We start from the raw sequence: 18,021 nt of genomic DNA, 5'->3' as shown, positions 1-18,021 counted from the left end.
TGATCCAAATTAATTGGTTTGTTTGAGTAGGTCTGGGCTTCCTATTTAAACGATATGACAGTTTACCTACTTTATCTAATTATTTTGGATTCGTTGAATTACTACATGGAGTTTGGAGTTCTAAGAACGATTATTAGTGGGTCTAGATTTGGTCGATCATTGGATGGTTGGTGAAGACCTGGTCAGTTTTGGAAAATGTTTAATTGGCTCTGCCTGGTTGGATATAATCATTTCTGTGGGTTTCGATTCAATGGTTTGATTTGTTTTATGTTGTTTAAATGGTGGGATTGTTTGTATTGATGCTTGCTTATTGGTTATCTTTTGATTTCAGTAAATTGGTTTCATTTTTTAAAACAATTGAGGTGATTTCCTAATTTCTCTAAATTTGATGGGTTTTTTAATTCAGAATATCGTGATTAGAATTGTATTAAGCCTAGTTCCTGTACGTTTAATTGTTTATATCAAACATTTCCTTTGATTTCTTTTAAACCGTTGACAATTATTGTATGGATTGTTCCTAGTTCATTAGGTCTGGGTTTGCTATTTATACGAGAGTATTGTTTTCCAGCTTTATCTATGTAAGTTGGATTCGTTGAATTTACCACAAGGACTTTAGAGTTTTGAAAAGGATTATTAGTGGGTATAGATTATGACGATCATTGGATGGTTGGGGAGGGATTGGTCAATTTTGGAAAATGTTTAATTGGTTCTACCTGTTTTGGCTAGAATAAGTTTTGTGGGTTTTCATTGAATGGTTTTATTAACCTTAGGTATAATCGACGTTTATCAGATGAGTTTATCTATGTTGAGTTGGTTTTATTTGTATCTGTATCGATTAGTTTGAAAGTGAGTGCTCAAAAATTGACTATTTCTACTTTCAACTTTATTGTTTTTAATTTGGCTTTTTCTTGATAGGTTACATTTGCTTGGATTATCTTGGATTGTTTTAAGTTGATTTCAACTATGCTTTGCGTAGTTGATCTTTTTTATTTAATGCCTCGATAATTTACAATGGATTTGTTAAATAATGTGGATAATTTCTTGCCAGGCTTTTGTTTTGAAAAATGTATAATTGTATTTTGGCTAGAATCAGTTTTGTGGGCATTGATACGTTAAATTGTTTATATCAAACATTTCCTTTGATTTCTTTTAAACCGTTGACAATTATTGTATGGATTGTTCCTAGTTCATTAGGTCTGGGTTTGCTATTTATACGAGAGTATTGTTTTCCAGCTTTATCTATGTAAGTTGGATTCGTTGAATTTACCACAAGGACTTTAGAGTTTTGAAAAGGATTATTAGTGGGTATAGATTATGACGATCATTGGATGGTTGGGGAGGGATTGGTCAATTTTGGAAAATGTTTAATTGGTTCTACCTGTTTTGGCTAGAATAAGTTTTGTGGGTTTTCATTGAATGGTTTTATTAACCTTAGGTATAATCGATGTTTATCAGATGAGTTTATCTATGTCGAGTTGGTTTTATTTGTATCTGGATCGATTAGTTTGAAAGTGAGTGCTCAAAAATTGACTATTTCTACTTTCAACTTTATTGTTTTTAATTTGGCTTTTTCTTGATAGGTTACATTTGCTTGGATTATCTTGGATTGTTTTAAGTTGATTTCAACTATGCTTTGCGTAGTTGATCTTTTTTATTTAATGCCTCGATAATTTACAATGGATTTGTTAAATAATGTGGATAATTTCTTGCCAGGCTTTTGTTTTGGAAAATGTATAATTGTATTTTGGCTAGAATCTGTTTTGTGGGCATTGATTGAATGGTTTCGTTGACCTTAGGTATAGACGATGTTTACTAGATGAGTTTATCTATGTTGAGTTGGTTTTATTTGTATCTGAGTCGGTTAATTTGAAAGTGAATCCTCAAAATTTGACTGTTCTTCTTTCAAATTTGTTGTGTCTAATTTGGCTTTTTCTTGATAGGTTACATTTGCTTTAATTATATTGGGTTGTTTTAAGTTGATTTCAACTACGCTTTGCGTAGTTGGTCTTTTTTAGTTAATGCCTCGATAATTTACAATGGATTTCTTAACTAATGTGGAAAACTTCTTACCAAGCTTCTATTGTAAATGTGAGCGGTTGGATTTATCTTATCTAGATATGATGGGTTTGTTTATGGTAAATTAGTGGTTTTAGAGTTGAAATCCGCACGATTCTTAACAGTTGATTTTACTATGTCAGTTTTCTGCTTTGAGTTGTTTGAGGTTGTTTAAACGGTGCGATTGTTTGTATTGATCCTTGTTTGTTGGCTTTGTTTTGATTTGAGTAGGAACAGTTTCATTTTTTACAAGAGTTGAGTTGATTTCCTAATTATTTAAATTTGATGGGTTTTTTAATTTAGAATATCGTGATTAGAGTTGTATTAAGCCAGGTTCTCATACGTTTAATTGTTTGTGTCAAGTATATCCTTTGAACTTTTTTAGATCGTTGACAAGGTATTGTTTGGATTGATCCAAGTCAATTGGTTTGTTTGAGTAGGTCTGGGCTTCCTATTTAAACGATATGACAGTTTACCTACTTTATCTAATTATTTTGGATTCGTTGAATTACTACATGGAGTTTGGAGTTTTAATAAGGATTATTAGTGGGTCTAGATTTGGTCGATCATTGGATGGTTGGTGAGGACCTGGTCAGTTTTGGAAAATGTTTAGTTGGTTCTACCTGGTTGGATAGAATCATTTCTGTGGGTTTTGATTCAATGGTTTGATTTGTTTTATGTTGTTTAAATGGTGGGATTGTTTGTATTGATGCTTGCTTATTGGTTATCTTTTGTTTTCAGTAAACTGGTTTCATTTTTTAAAACAATTGAGGTGATTTCCTAATTTCTCTAAATTTGATGGGTTTTTTAATTCAGCATATCGTGATTAGAATTGTATTAAGCCGAGTTCCTGTACATTAAATTGTTTATATCATATATTTCCTTTGAATTCTTTTAGACCGTTGACAAGTTATTGTATCGATTGTTCCTAGTTCATTAGGTCTGGGTTTGCTATTTATACGAGAGTATTGTTTTCCAGCTTTATCTATGTAAGTTGGATTCGTTGAATTTACCACAAGGACTTTAGAGTTTTGAAAAGGATTATTAGTGGGTATAGATTATGACGATCATTGGATGGTTGGGGAGGGATTGGTCAATTTTGGAAAATGTTTAATTGGTTCTACCTGTTTTGGCTAGAATAAGTTTTGTGGGTTTTCATTGAATGGTTTTATTAACCTTAGGTATAATCGATGTTTATCAGATGAGTTTATCTATGTCGAGTTGGTTTTATTTGTATCTGGATCGATTAGTTTGAAAGTGAGTGCTCAAAAATTGACTATTTCTACTTTCAACTTTATTGTTTTTAATTTGGCTTTTTCTTGATAGGTTACATTTGTTTGGATTATCTTGGATTGTTTTAAGTTGATTTCAACTATGCTTTGCGTAGTTGATCTTTTTTATTTAATGCCTCGATAATTTACAATGGATTTGTTAAATAATGTGGATAATTTCTTGCCAGGCTTTTGTTTTGGAAAATGTATAATTGTATTTTGGCTAGAATCTGTTTTGTGGGCATTGATTGAATGGTTTCGTTGACCTTAGGTATAGACGATGTTTACTAGATGAGTTTATCTATGTTGAGTTGGTTTTATTTGTATCTGGGTCGGTTAATTTGAAAGTGAATCCTCAAAATTTGACTGTTCTTCTTTCAAATTTGTTGTGTCTAATTTGGCTTTTTCTTGATAGGTTACATTTGCTTTAATTATATTGGGTTGTTTTAAGTTGATTTCAACTACGCTTTGCGTAGTTGGTCTTTTTTAATTAATGCCTCGATAATTTACAATGGATTTCTTAACTAATGTGGAAAACTTCTTACCAAGCTTCTATTGTAAATGTGAGCGGTTGGATTTATCTTATCTAGATATGATGGGTTTGTTTATGGTAAATTAGTGGTTTTAGAGTTGAAATCCGCATGATTCTTAACAGTTGATTTTATTATGTCAGTTTTCTGCTTTGAGTTGTTTGAGGTTGTTTAAACGGTGCGATTGTTTGTATTGATCCTTGTTTGTTGGCTTTGTTTTGATTTGAGTAGGAACAGTTTCATTTTTTACAAGAGTTGAGTTGATTTTCCTAATTATTTAAATTTGATGGGTTTTTTAATTTAGAATATCGTGATTAGATTTGTATTAAGCCAGGTTCTCATACGTTTAATTGTTTGTGTCAAGTATATCCTTTGAACTTTTTTAGATCGTTGACAAGGTATTGTTTGGATTGATCCAAGTTAATTGGTTTGTTTGAGTGGTCTGGGCTTCCTATTTAAACGATATGACAGTTTACCTACTTTATCTAATTATTTTGGATTCGTTGAATTACTACATGGAGTTTGGAGTTTTAATAAGGATTATTAGTGGGTCTAGATTTGGTCGATCATTGGATGGTTGGTGAGGACCTGGTCAGTTTTGGAAAATGTTTAGTTGGTTCTACCTGGTTGGATAGAATCATTTCTGTGGGTTTTGATTCAATGGTTTGATTTGTTTTATGTTGTTTAAATGGTGGGATTGTTTGTATTGATGCTTGCTTATTGGTTATCTTTTGATTTCAGTAAACTGGTTTCATTTTTTAAAACAATTGAGGTGATTTCCTAATTTCTCTAAATTTGATGGGTTTTTTAATTCAGCATATCGTGATTAGAATTGTATTAAGCCGAGTTCCTGTACATTAAATTGTTTATATCATATATTTCCTTTGAATTCTTTTAGACCGTTGACAAGTTATTGTATCGATTGTTCCTAGTTCATTAGGTCTGGGTTTGCTATTTATACGAGAGTATTGTTTTCCAGCTTTATCTATGTAAGTTGGATTCGTTGAATTTACCACAAGAACTTTAGAGTTTTGAAAAAGATTATTAGTGGGTATAGATTATGACGATCATTGGATGGTTGGGGAGGGATTGGTCAATTTTGGAAAATGTTTAATTGGTTCTACCTGTTTTGGCTAGAATAAGTTTTGTGGGTTTTCATTGAATGGTTTTATTAACCTTAGGTATAATCGATGTTTATCAGATGAGTTTATCTATGTTGAGTTGGTTTTATTTGTATCTGTATCGATTAGTTTGAAAGTGAGTGCTCAAAAATTGACTATTTCTACTTTCAACTTTATTGTTTTTAATTTGGCTTTTTCTTGATAGGTTACATTTGCTTGGATTATCTTGGATTGTTTTAAGTTGATTTCAACTATGCTTTGCGTAGTTGATCTTTTTTATTTAATGCCTCGATAATTTACAATGGATTTGTTAAATAATGTGGATAATTTCTTGCCAGGCTTTTGTTTTGGAAAATGTATAATTGTATTTTGGCTAGAATCTGTTTTGTGGGCATTGATTGAATGGTTTCGTTGACCTTAGGTATAGACGATGTTTACTAGATGAGTTTATCTATGTTGAGTTGGTTTTATTTGTATCTGGGTCGGTTAATTTGAAAGTGAATCCTCAAAATTTGACTGTTCTTCTTTCAAATTTGTTGTGTCTAATTTGGCTTTTTCTTGATAGGTTACATTTGCTTTAACTATATTGGTTTGTTTTAAGTTGATTTCAACTACGCTTTGCGTAGTTGGTCTTTTTAAGTTAATGCCTCGATAATTTACAATGGATTTCTTAACTAATGTGGAAAACTTCTTACCAAGCTTCTATTGTAAATGTGAGCGGTTGGATTTATCTTATCTAGATATGATGGGTTTGTTTATGGTAAATTAGTGGTTTTAGAGTTGAAATCCGCACGATTCTTAACAGTTGATTTTACTATGTCAGTTTTCTGCTTTGAGTTGTTTGAGGTTGTTTAAACGGTGCGATTGTTTGTATTGATCCTTGTTTGTTGGCTTTGTTTTGATTTGAGTAGGAACAGTTTCATTTTTTACAAGAGTTGAGTTGATTTCCTAATTATTTAAATTTGATGGGTTTTTTAATTTAGAATATCGTGATTAGAGTTGTATTAAGCCAAGTTCTCATACGTTTAATTGTTTGTGTCAAGTATTTCCTTTGAACTTTTTTAGATCGTTGACAAGGTATTGTTTGGATTGATCCAAATTAATTGGTTTGTTTGAGTAGGTCTGGGCTTCCTATTTAAACGATATGACAGTTTACCTACTTTATCTAATTATTTTGGATTCGTTGAATTACTACATGGAGTTTGGAGTTCTAAGAACGATTATTAGTGGGTCTAGATTTGGTCGATCATTGGATGGTTGGTGAAGACCTGGTCAGTTTTGGAAAATGTTTAATTGGCTCTGCCTGGTTGGATATAATCATTTCTGTGGGTTTCGATTCAATGGTTTGATTTGTTTTATGTTGTTTAAATGGTGGGATTGTTTGTATTGATGCTTGCTTATTGGTTATCTTTTGATTTCAGTAAATTGGTTTCATTTTTTAAAACAATTGAGGTGATTTCCTAATTTCTCTAAATTTGATGGGTTTTTTAATTCAGAATATCGTGATTAGAATTGTATTAAGCCTAGTTCCTGTACGTTTAATTGTTTATATCAAACATTTCCTTTGATTTCTTTTAAACCGTTGACAATTATTGTATGGATTGTTCCTAGTTCATTAGGTCTGGGTTTGCTATTTATACGAGAGTATTGTTTTCCAGCTTTATCTATGTAAGTTGGATTCGTTGAATTTACCACAAGGACTTTAGAGTTTTGAAAAGGATTATTAGTGGGTATAGATTATGACGATCATTGGATGGTTGGGGAGGGATTGGTCAATTTTGGAAAATGTTTAATTGGTTCTACCTGTTTTGGCTAGAATAAGTTTTGTGGGTTTTCATTGAATGGTTTTATTAACCTTAGGTATAATCGACGTTTATCAGATGAGTTTATCTATGTTGAGTTGGTTTTATTTGTATCTGTATCGATTAGTTTGAAAGTGAGTGCTCAAAAATTGACTATTTCTACTTTCAACTTTATTGTTTTTAATTTGGCTTTTTCTTGATAGGTTACATTTGCTTGGATTATCTTGGATTGTTTTAAGTTGATTTCAACTATGCTTTGCGTAGTTGATCTTTTTTATTTAATGCCTCGATAATTTACAATGGATTTGTTAAATAATGTGGATAATTTCTTGCCAGGCTTTTGTTTTGAAAAATGTATAATTGTATTTTGGCTAGAATCAGTTTTGTGGGCATTGATACGTTAAATTGTTTATATCAAACATTTCCTTTGATTTCTTTTAAACCGTTGACAATTATTGTATGGATTGTTCCTAGTTCATTAGGTCTGGGTTTGCTATTTATACGAGAGTATTGTTTTCCAGCTTTATCTATGTAAGTTGGATTCGTTGAATTTACCACAAGGACTTTAGAGTTTTGAAAAGGATTATTAGTGGGTATAGATTATGACGATCATTGGATGGTTGGGGAGGGATTGGTCAATTTTGGAAAATGTTTAATTGGTTCTACCTGTTTTGGCTAGAATAAGTTTTGTGGGTTTTCATTGAATGGTTTTATTAACCTTAGGTATAATCGATGTTTATCAGATGAGTTTATCTATGTCGAGTTGGTTTTATTTGTATCTGGATCGATTAGTTTGAAAGTGAGTGCTCAAAAATTGACTATTTCTACTTTCAACTTTATTGTTTTTAATTTGGCTTTTTCTTGATAGGTTACATTTGCTTGGATTATCTTGGATTGTTTTAAGTTGATTTCAACTATGCTTTGCGTAGTTGATCTTTTTTATTTAATGCCTCGATAATTTACAATGGATTTGTTAAATAATGTGGATAATTTCTTGCCAGGCTTTTGTTTTGGAAAATGTATAATTGTATTTTGGCTAGAATCTGTTTTGTGGGCATTGATTGAATGGTTTCGTTGACCTTAGGTATAGACGATGTTTACTAGATGAGTTTATCTATGTTGAGTTGGTTTTATTTGTATCTGAGTCGGTTAATTTGAAAGTGAATCCTCAAAATTTGACTGTTCTTCTTTCAAATTTGTTGTGTCTAATTTGGCTTTTTCTTGATAGGTTACATTTGCTTTAATTATATTGGGTTGTTTTAAGTTGATTTCAACTACGCTTTGCGTAGTTGGTCTTTTTTAGTTAATGCCTCGATAATTTACAATGGATTTCTTAACTAATGTGGAAAACTTCTTACCAAGCTTCTATTGTAAATGTGAGCGGTTGGATTTATCTTATCTAGATATGATGGGTTTGTTTATGGTAAATTAGTGGTTTTAGAGTTGAAATCCGCACGATTCTTAACAGTTGATTTTACTATGTCAGTTTTCTGCTTTGAGTTGTTTGAGGTTGTTTAAACGGTGCGATTGTTTGTATTGATCCTTGTTTGTTGGCTTTGTTTTGATTTGAGTAGGAACAGTTTCATTTTTTACAAGAGTTGAGTTGATTTCCTAATTATTTAAATTTGATGGGTTTTTTAATTTAGAATATCGTGATTAGAGTTGTATTAAGCCAGGTTCTCATACGTTTAATTGTTTGTGTCAAGTATATCCTTTGAACTTTTTTAGATCGTTGACAAGGTATTGTTTGGATTGATCCAAGTCAATTGGTTTGTTTGAGTAGGTCTGGGCTTCCTATTTAAACGATATGACAGTTTACCTACTTTATCTAATTATTTTGGATTCGTTGAATTACTACATGGAGTTTGGAGTTTTAATAAGGATTATTAGTGGGTCTAGATTTGGTCGATCATTGGATGGTTGGTGAGGACCTGGTCAGTTTTGGAAAATGTTTAGTTGGTTCTACCTGGTTGGATAGAATCATTTCTGTGGGTTTTGATTCAATGGTTTGATTTGTTTTATGTTGTTTAAATGGTGGGATTGTTTGTATTGATGCTTGCTTATTGGTTATCTTTTGTTTTCAGTAAACTGGTTTCATTTTTTAAAACAATTGAGGTGATTTCCTAATTTCTCTAAATTTGATGGGTTTTTTAATTCAGCATATCGTGATTAGAATTGTATTAAGCCGAGTTCCTGTACATTAAATTGTTTATATCATATATTTCCTTTGAATTCTTTTAGACCGTTGACAAGTTATTGTATCGATTGTTCCTAGTTCATTAGGTCTGGGTTTGCTATTTATACGAGAGTATTGTTTTCCAGCTTTATCTATGTAAGTTGGATTCGTTGAATTTACCACAAGGACTTTAGAGTTTTGAAAAGGATTATTAGTGGGTATAGATTATGACGATCATTGGATGGTTGGGGAGGGATTGGTCAATTTTGGAAAATGTTTAATTGGTTCTACCTGTTTTGGCTAGAATAAGTTTTGTGGGTTTTCATTGAATGGTTTTATTAACCTTAGGTATAATCGATGTTTATCAGATGAGTTTATCTATGTCGAGTTGGTTTTATTTGTATCTGGATCGATTAGTTTGAAAGTGAGTGCTCAAAAATTGACTATTTCTACTTTCAACTTTATTGTTTTTAATTTGGCTTTTTCTTGATAGGTTACATTTGCTTGGATTATCTTGGATTGTTTTAAGTTGATTTCAACTATGCTTTGCGTAGTTGATCTTTTTTATTTAATGCCTCGATAATTTACAATGGATTTGTTAAATAATGTGGATAATTTCTTGCCAGGCTTTTGTTTTGGAAAATGTATAATTGTATTTTGGCTAGAATCTGTTTTGTGGGCATTGATTGAATGGTTTCGTTGACCTTAGGTATAGACGATGTTTACTAGATGAGTTTATCTATGTTGAGTTGGTTTTATTTGTATCTGGGTCGGTTAATTTGAAAGTGAATCCTCAAAATTTGACTGTTCTTCTTTCAAATTTGTTGTGTCTAATTTGGCTTTTTCTTGATAGGTTACATTTGCTTTAATTATATTGGGTTGTTTTAAGTTGATTTCAACTACGCTTTGCGTAGTTGGTCTTTTTTAATTAATGCCTCGATAATTTACAATGGATTTCTTAACTAATGTGGAAAACTTCTTACCAAGCTTCTATTGTAAATGTGAGCGGTTGGATTTATCTTATCTAGATATGATGGGTTTGTTTATGGTAAATTAGTGGTTTTAGAGTTGAAATCCGCATGATTCTTAACAGTTGATTTTATTATGTCAGTTTTCTGCTTTGAGTTGTTTGAGGTTGTTTAAACGGTGCGATTGTTTGTATTGATCCTTGTTTGTTGGCTTTGTTTTGATTTGAGTAGGAACAGTTTCATTTTTTACAAGAGTTGAGTTGATTTTCCTAATTATTTAAATTTGATGGGTTTTTTAATTTAGAATATCGTGATTAGATTTGTATTAAGCCAGGTTCTCATACGTTTAATTGTTTGTGTCAAGTATATCCTTTGAACTTTTTTAGATCGTTGACAAGGTATTGTTTGGATTGATCCAAGTTAATTGGTTTGTTTGAGTGGTCTGGGCTTCCTATTTAAACGATATGACAGTTTACCTACTTTATCTAATTATTTTGGATTCGTTGAATTACTACATGGAGTTTGGAGTTTTAATAAGGATTATTAGTGGGTCTAGATTTGGTCGATCATTGGATGGTTGGTGAGGACCTGGTCAGTTTTGGAAAATGTTTAGTTGGTTCTACCTGGTTGGATAGAATCATTTCTGTGGGTTTTGATTCAATGGTTTGATTTGTTTTATGTTGTTTAAATGGTGGGATTGTTTGTATTGATGCTTGCTTATTGGTTATCTTTTGATTTCAGTAAACTGGTTTCATTTTTTAAAACAATTGAGGTGATTTCCTAATTTCTCTAAATTTGATGGGTTTTTTAATTCAGCATATCGTGATTAGAATTGTATTAAGCCGAGTTCCTGTACATTAAATTGTTTATATCATATATTTCCTTTGAATTCTTTTAGACCGTTGACAAGTTATTGTATCGATTGTTCCTAGTTCATTAGGTCTGGGTTTGCTATTTATACGAGAGTATTGTTTTCCAGCTTTATCTATGTAAGTTGGATTCGTTGAATTTACCACAAGAACTTTAGAGTTTTGAAAAGGATTATTAGTGGGTATAGATTATGACGATCATTGGATGGTTGGGGAGGGATTGGTCAATTTTGGAAAATGTTTAATTGGTTCTACCTGTTTTGGCTAGAATAAGTTTTGTGGGTTTTCATTGAATGGTTTTATTAACCTTAGGTATAATCGATGTTTATCAGATGAGTTTATCTATGTTGAGTTGGTTTTATTTGTATCTGTATCGATTAGTTTGAAAGTGAGTGCTCAAAAATTGACTATTTCTACTTTCAACTTTATTGTTTTTAATTTGGCTTTTTCTTGATAGGTTACATTTGCTTGGATTATCTTGGATTGTTTTAAGTTGATTTCAACTATGCTTTGCGTAGTTGATCTTTTTTATTTAATGCCTCGATAATTTACAATGGATTTGTTAAATAATGTGGATAATTTCTTGCCAGGCTTTTGTTTTGGAAAATGTATAATTGTATTTTGGCTAGAATCTGTTTTGTGGGCATTGATTGAATGGTTTCGTTGACCTTAGGTATAGACGATGTTTACTAGATGAGTTTATCTATGTTGAGTTGGTTTTATTTGTATCTGGGTCGGTTAATTTGAAAGTGAATCCTCAAAATTTGACTGTTCTTCTTTCAAATTTGTTGTGTCTAATTTGGCTTTTTCTTGATAGGTTACATTTGCTTTAACTATATTGGTTTGTTTTAAGTTGATTTCAACTACGCTTTGCGTAGTTGGTCTTTTTAAGTTAATGCCTCGATAATTTACAATGGATTTCTTAACTAATGTGGAAAACTTCTTACCAAGCTTCTATTGTAAATGTGAGCGGTTGGATTTATCTTATCTAGATATGATGGGTTTGTTTATGGTAAATTAGTGGTTTTAGAGTTGAAATCCGCACGATTCTTAACAGTTGATTTTACTATGTCAGTTTTCTGCTTTGAGTTGTTTGAGGTTGTTTAAACGGTGCGATTGTTTGTATTGATCCTTGTTTGTTGGCTTTGTTTTGATTTGAGTAGGAACAGTTTCATTTTTTACAAGAGTTGAGTTGATTTCCTAATTATTTAAATTTGATGGGTTTTTTAATTTAGAATATCGTGATTAGAGTTGTATTAAGCCAAGTTCTCATACGTTTAATTGTTTGTGTCAAGTATTTCCTTTGAACTTTTTTAGATCGTTGACAAGGTATTGTTTGGATTGATCCAAATTAATTGGTTTGTTTGAGTAGGTCTGGGCTTCCTATTTAAACGATATGACAGTTTACCTACTTTATCTAATTATTTTGGATTCGTTGAATTACTACATGGAGTTTGGAGTTCTAAGAACGATTATTAGTGGGTCTAGATTTGGTCGATCATTGGATGGTTGGTGAAGACCTGGTCAGTTTTGGAAAATGTTTAATTGGCTCTGCCTGGTTGGATATAATCATTTCTGTGGGTTTCGATTCAATGGTTTGATTTGTTTTATGTTGTTTAAATGGTGGGATTGTTTGTATTGATGCTTGCTTATTGGTTATCTTTTGATTTCAGTAAATTGGTTTCATTTTTTAAAACAATTGAGGTGATTTCCTAATTTCTCTAAATTTGATGGGTTTTTTAATTCAGAATATCGTGATTAGAATTGTATTAAGCCTAGTTCCTGTACGTTTAATTGTTTATATCAAACATTTCCTTTGATTTCTTTTAAACCGTTGACAATTATTGTATGGATTGTTCCTAGTTCATTAGGTCTGGGTTTGCTATTTATACGAGAGTATTGTTTTCCAGCTTTATCTATGTAAGTTGGATTCGTTGAATTTACCACAAGGACTTTAGAGTTTTGAAAAGGATTATTAGTGGGTATAGATTATGACGATCATTGGATGGTTGGGGAGGGATTGGTCAATTTTGGAAAATGTTTAATTGGTTCTACCTGTTTTGGCTAGAATAAGTTTTGTGGGTTTTCATTGAATGGTTTTATTAACCTTAGGTATAATCGACGTTTATCAGATGAGTTTATCTATGTTGAGTTGGTTTTATTTGTATCTGTATCGATTAGTTTGAAAGTGAGTGCTCAAAAATTGACTATTTCTACTTTCAACTTTATTGTTTTTAATTTGGCTTTTTCTTGATAGGTTACATTTGCTTGGATTATCTTGGATTGTTTTAAGTTGATTTCAACTATGCTTTGCGTAGTTGATCTTTTTTATTTAATGCCTCGATAATTTACAATGGATTTGTTAAATAATGTGGATAATTTCTTGCCAGGCTTTTGTTTTGAAAAATGTATAATTGTATTTTGGCTAGAATCAGTTTTGTGGGCATTGATACGTTAAATTGTTTATATCAAACATTTCCTTTGATTTCTTTTAAACCGTTGACAATTATTGTATGGATTGTTCCTAGTTCATTAGGTCTGGGTTTGCTATTTATACGAGAGTATTGTTTTCCAGCTTTATCTATGTAAGTTGGATTCGTTGAATTTACCACAAGGACTTTAGAGTTTTGAAAAGGATTATTAGTGGGTATAGATTATGACGATCATTGGATGGTTGGGGAGGGATTGGTCAATTTTGGAAAATGTTTAATTGGTTCTACCTGTTTTGGCTAGAATAAGTTTTGTGGGTTTTCATTGAATGGTTTTATTAACCTTAGGTATAATCGATGTTTATCAGATGAGTTTATCTATGTCGAGTTGGTTTTATTTGTATCTGGATCGATTAGTTTGAAAGTGAGTGCTCAAAAATTGACTATTTCTACTTTCAACTTTATTGTTTTTAATTTGGCTTTTTCTTGATAGGTTACATTTGCTTGGATTATCTTGGATTGTTTTAAGTTGATTTCAACTATGCTTTGCGTAGTTGATCTTTTTTATTTAATGCCTCGATAATTTACAATGGATTTGTTAAATAATGTGGATAATTTCTTGCCAGGCTTTTGTTTTGGAAAATGTATAATTGTATTTTGGCTAGAATCTGTTTTGTGGGCATTGATTGAATGGTTTCGTTGACCTTAGGTATAGACGATGTTTACTAGATGAGTTTATCTATGTTGAGTTGGTTTTATTTGTATCTGAGTCGGTTAATTTGAAAGTGAATCCTCAAAATTTGACTGTTCTTCTTTCAAATTTGTTGTGTCTAATTTGGCTTTTTCTTGATAGGTTACATTTGCTTTAATTATATTGGGTTGTTTTAAGTTGATTTCAACTACGCTTTGCGTAGTTGGTCTTTTTTAGTTAATGCCTCGATAATTTACAATGGATTTCTTAACTAATGTGGAAAACTTCTTACCAAGCTTCTATTGTAAATGTGAGCGGTTGGATTTATCTTATCTAGATATGATGGGTTTGTTTATGGTAAATTAGTGGTTTTAGAGTTGAAATCCGCACGATTCTTAACAGTTGATTTTACTATGTCAGTTTTCTGCTTTGAGTTGTTTGAGGTTGTTTAAACGGTGCGATTGTTTGTATTGATCCTTGTTTGTTGGCTTTGTTTTGATTTGAGTAGGAACAGTTTCATTTTTTACAAGAGTTGAGTTGATTTCCTAATTATTTAAATTTGATGGGTTTTTTAATTTAGAATATCGTGATTAGAGTTGTATTAAGCCAGGTTCTCATACGTTTAATTGTTTGTGTCAAGTATATCCTTTGAACTTTTTTAGATCGTTGACAAGGTATTGTTTGGATTGATCCAAGTCAATTGGTTTGTTTGAGTAGGTCTGGGCTTCCTATTTAAACGATATGACAGTTTACCTACTTTATCTAATTATTTTGGATTCGTTGAATTACTACATGGAGTTTGGAGTTTTAATAAGGATTATTAGTGGGTCTAGATTTGGTCGATCATTGGATGGTTGGTGAGGACCTGGTCAGTTTTGGAAAATGTTTAGTTGGTTCTACCTGGTTGGATAGAATCATTTCTGTGGGTTTTGATTCAATGGTTTGATTTGTTTTATGTTGTTTAAATGGTGGGATTGTTTGTATTGATGCTTGCTTATTGGTTATCTTTTGTTTTCAGTAAACTGGTTTCATTTTTTAAAACAATTGAGGTGATTTCCTAATTTCTCTAAATTTGATGGGTTTTTTAATTCAGCATATCGTGATTAGAATTGTATTAAGCCGAGTTCCTGTACATTAAATTGTTTATATCATATATTTCCTTTGAATTCTTTTAGACCGTTGACAAGTTATTGTATCGATTGTTCCTAGTTCATTAGGTCTGGGTTTGCTATTTATACGAGAGTATTGTTTTCCAGCTTTATCTATGTAAGTTGGATTCGTTGAATTTACCACAAGGACTTTAGAGTTTTGAAAAGGATTATTAGTGGGTATAGATTATGACGATCATTGGATGGTTGGGGAGGGATTGGTCAATTTTGGAAAATGTTTAATTGGTTCTACCTGTTTTGGCTAGAATAAGTTTTGTGGGTTTTCATTGAATGGTTTTATTAACCTTAGGTATAATCGATGTTTATCAGATGAGTTTATCTATGTCGAGTTGGTTTTATTTGTATCTGGATCGATTAGTTTGAAAGTGAGTGCTCAAAAATTGACTATTTCTACTTTCAACTTTATTGTTTTTAATTTGGCTTTTTCTTGATAGGTTACATTTGCTTGGATTATCTTGGATTGTTTTAAGTTGATTTCAACTATGCTTTGCGTAGTTGATCTTTTTTATTTAATGCCTCGATAATTTACAATGGATTTGTTAAATAATGTGGATAATTTCTTGCCAGGCTTTTGTTTTGGAAAATGTATAATTGTATTTTGGCTAGAATCTGTTTTGTGGGCATTGATTGAATGGTTTCGTTGACCTTAGGTATAGACGATGTTTACTAGATGAGTTTATCTATGTTGAGTTGGTTTTATTTGTATCTGGGTCGGTTAATTTGAAAGTGAATCCTCAAAATTTGACTGTTCTTCTTTCAAATTTGTTGTGTCTAATTTGGCTTTTTCTTGATAGGTTACATTTGCTTTAATTATATTGGGTTGTTTTAAGTTGATTTCAACTACGCTTTGCGTAGTTGGTCTTTTTTAGTTAATGCCTCGATAATTTACAATGGATTTCTTAACTAATGTGGAAAACTTCTTACCAAGCTTCTATTGTAAATGTGAGCGGTTGGATTTATCTTATCTAGATATGATGGGTTTGTTTATGGTAAATTAGTGGTTTTAGAGTTGAAATCCGCATGATTCTTAACAGTTGATTTTATTATGTCAGTTTTCTGCTTTGAGTTGTTTGAGGTTGTTTAAACGGTGCGATTGTTTGTATTGATCCTTGTTTGTTGGCTTTGTTTTGATTTGAGTAGGAACAGTTTCATTTTTTACAAGAGTTGAGTTGATTTTCCTAATTATTTAAATTTGATGGGTTTTTTAATTTAGAATATCGTGATTAGATTTGTATTAAGCCAGGTTCTCATACGTTTAATTGTTTGTGTCAAGTATATCCTTTGAACTTTTTTAGATCGTTGACAAGGTATTGTTTGGATTGATCCAAGTTAATTGGTTTGTTTGAGTGGTCTGGGCTTCCTATTTAAACGATATGACAGTTTACCTACTTTATCTAATTATTTTGGATTCGTTGAATTACTACATGGAGTTTGGAGTTTTAATAAGGATTATTAGTGGGTCTAGATTTGGTCGATCATTGGATGGTTGGTGAGGACCTGGTCAGTTTTGGAAAATGTTTAGTTGGTTCTACCTGGTTGGATAGAATCATTTCTGTGGGTTTTGATTCAATGGTTTGATTTGTTTTATGTTGTTTAAATGGTGGGATTGTTTGTATTGATGCTTGCTTATTGGTTATCTTTTGATTTCAGTAAACTGGTTTCATTTTTTAAAACAATTGAGGTGATTTCCTAATTTCTCTAAATTTGATGGGTTTTTTAATTCAGCATATCGTGATTAGAATTGTATTAAGCCGAGTTCCTGTACATTAAATTGTTTATATCATATATTTCCTTTGAATTCTTTTAGACCGTTGACAAGTTATTGTATCGATTGTTCCTAGTTCATTAGGTCTGGGTTTGCTATTTATACGAGAGTATTGTTTTCCAGCTTTATCTATGTAAGTTGGATTCGTTGAATTTACCACAAGAACTTTAGAGTTTTGAAAAAGATTATTAGTGGGTATAGATTATGACGATCATTGGATGGTTGGGGAGGGATTGGTCAATTTTGGAAAATGTTTAATTGGTTCTACCTGTTTTGGCTAGAATAAGTTTTGTGGGTTTTCATTGAATGGTTTTATTAACCTTAGGTATAATCGATGTTTATCAGATGAGTTTATCTATGTTGAGTTGGTTTTATTTGTATCTGTATCGATTAGTTTGAAAGTGAGTGCTCAAAAATTGACTATTTCTACTTTCAACTTTATTGTTTTTAATTTGGCTTTTTCTTGATAGGTTACATTTGCTTGGATTATCTTGGATTGTTTTAAGTTGATTTCAACTATGCTTTGCGTAGTTGATCTTTTTTATTTAATGCCTCGATAATTTACAATGGATTTGTTAAATAATGTGGATAATTTCTTGCCAGGCTTTTGTTTTGGAAAATGTATAATTGTATTTTGGCTAGAATCTGTTTTGTGGGCATTGATTGAATGGTTTCGTTGACCTTAGGTATAGACGATGTTTACTAGATGAGTTTATCTATGTTGAGTTGGTTTTATTTGTATCTGGGTCGGTTAATTTGAAAGTGAATCCTCAAAATTTGACTGTTCTTCTTTCAAATTTGTTGTGTCTAATTTGGCTTTTTCTTGATAGGTTACATTTGCTTTAACTATATTGGTTTGTTTTAAGTTGATTTCAACTACGCTTTGCGTAGTTGGTCTTTTTAAGTTAATGCCTCGATAATTTACAATGGATTTCTTAACTAATGTGGAAAACTTCTTACCAAGCTTCTATTGTAAATGTGAGCGGTTGGATTTATCTTATCTAGATATGATGGGTTTGTTTATGGTAAATTAGTGGTTTTAGAGTTGAAATCCGCACGATTCTTAACAGTTGATTTTACTATGTCAGTTTTCTGCTTTGAGTTGTTTGAGGTTGTTTAAACGGTGCGATTGTTTGTATTGATCCTTGTTTGTTGGCTTTGTTTTGATTTGAGTA

Source organism: Nelumbo lutea, chromosome 1 (genome assembly GCF_056320005.1).
Source record: "Nelumbo lutea isolate HS-2025 chromosome 1, American lotus-T2T, whole genome shotgun sequence".
Classification (NCBI taxonomy): Eukaryota; Viridiplantae; Streptophyta; class Magnoliopsida; order Proteales; family Nelumbonaceae; genus Nelumbo; species Nelumbo lutea.
Note: the sequence above shows the minus strand (reverse complement) of the source record.